The sequence below is a fragment of the Mastomys coucha genome, unplaced genomic scaffold, assembly GCF_008632895.1.
Source record: "Mastomys coucha isolate ucsf_1 unplaced genomic scaffold, UCSF_Mcou_1 pScaffold22, whole genome shotgun sequence".
In the NCBI taxonomy this organism is placed as follows: domain Eukaryota; kingdom Metazoa; phylum Chordata; class Mammalia; order Rodentia; family Muridae; genus Mastomys; species Mastomys coucha.
This window is the reverse complement of record NW_022196905.1, coordinates 81,554,944-81,556,841: the sequence shown is the minus strand read 5'-3', so window position 1 is coordinate 81,556,841 and position 1,898 is coordinate 81,554,944. Positions and strand designations below refer to the sequence as shown.

Sequence of the window (1,898 nt, the reverse complement as noted above, 5' to 3'; positions counted from 1 at the left end):
GGCTGGCCTCGAACTCAGAAATCCGCCTGCCTCTGCCTCCCAAGTGTGCCACCACCACCTGGCTCTATACTCCTTTTTAAGGACACTAATATGCAGTGACCTAAGGACCTTCGGTTGCACTCCTCCTCTCCAAGACCAATCTGCCCAATATGCTACCCTGGGACCTGTCTTAGTTACTATTGCTCCGATGGGATGCCATGACCAAATGCAAGTTGGGGAAGAAAGGGTTTATCTAGCTTACATTTCCACAATGTAGACTACATTGATGGAATCGAGGGCAGAAATCAAATGGAGCAGAAACCAAGAGTCAGGAGCTGATGCAGAAGCCATGGAGGGGTGCTGCTTACTGACTTGCTCTTCATGACTAAACCTGCTTTGTTATAGAACCCAGGACCCCTCACCCACATGGGGCTAGGCACACCCCCATCAATCACTAATTGAGAAAATGGCTTCCAGGCTGGTCTATAATTTGATCTTATGAAGGCATCTTCTTTATTGAGATTCCCTCACCTCAGAAGACCTTAACTTGTGGCAAGTTGGCATAAAACTATCCAGCGTAGGCTCACATGACCTCTGTTGGATAGTTGAAACCCAAACTACACCAAGGGCTATCATCTGCTTTTTCTTTTTTGCTCTGACAGTAATTATTCCCATAGAGTAGACAGTCACATGGTGACTTCCCTGGGTCGTAAACTATGCACCTTGACATAGCAATTTTTGCTTTGGGTATTGGGAACTTCTTACCCAAATGGGCTACACAGTATATATAGGTCATACTAGTCAGCTTTATCTTTACTATAAACATAAAAATAATATATTTTTGCCTTGTATGCATCTGATGTTTCTCTTATGCACCATTTATTCTCATTTTCTAACAGACCAAGAACTGGACCACTCTGGAAATTTGCCACTTATAAAATCAAGCAAACACCACAGAGATGGCCTTCCAAGACCACCAAGATAATTCTGTTCTTCCTAGCTACAATGTTTTTGATGAATTATAAAAAAATAAATTGAAATATAGTGCAAACTCTAATTATGATGCAGAACGATGTTGACCTTCAGAATGGTTATTGTTTCAGCCCACACAGTGCTAGCTACTGAGCTAGCCAGCCATACAAACCAGCTTCCCACTAGACCTCTGCTGTTTCTCTCAAAGGCTCCCAACCTTAGCATCAACTCTCCAATCCCCAGCAGGCTCAGCTCTGTTCCCTGACTGTTTTTCAGACTTCATAGGCACCACTGTACCTCCTGGGAATACCCCCCTCACATCCAGCTGTGAGCTACAGCAGTAAATTCTGTAGTATCTATCTGCCTTGCAAATGAAGTCTCCTCAACAAGAATGGAGAAGGGAGGCTTGGGATTTTTGTTTGCTTATGTTTTGGTTTGGGTTTTTACTTTTGCTAATGACTCCTGAGAACAACTTAGCAAGTAGTTTCCGGAATACCACAAGTTATCAGCTGAGCTTGAATTATTACGTACTTCAAATATGCATGAATTTCTATGCGTTCTTTACTCTGAGAAAATGAACATGCCCTAATTCTATATTCTTCCTGGAAGACAGAGATACTTTTGGAATAAATATATCTGTGAAGCTGATTAAGACCAAGGAAAACCTTCTCTATATAGAGTTAACTGCAGTAGGGAACACTTTGTGGCAGATGGCATACACATGAAATGTATTGTATGGCATACACAATCAGAATTACATTAAGCACAAGCAACTCTGTCATTCTCCAAGATTCTAAGTCCAAAATGAGAATTTCATTCATCGTACCAAGTTAAATACTGACACCCTGACACATCCATAGCCTCTGTGGTAGAAAGTGTATCCTGGCTTTGTGGCATACAAAGGTTCTAAAATGAGAAATTAACTTTAAATAGAGACATTCTTGAGA

At 41.5% G+C, this 1,898-nt stretch overlaps 1 protein-coding gene across 1 annotated transcript in view; it reads left to right on the top strand.

The window, feature by feature from the left end:
• Positions 1 to 1,036, top strand: part of Gc (GC vitamin D binding protein) — a 36,050-nt gene extending 35,014 nt beyond the window's left edge. The window contains exon 13 of the mRNA XM_031342051.1: positions 879 to 1,036. The gene's annotated coding sequence lies outside the window, so the exon portion shown is untranslated. The remainder of the gene's footprint in view (positions 1 to 878) is intronic.
• The last annotated feature ends 862 nt before the right edge of the window (positions 1,037 to 1,898 follow it).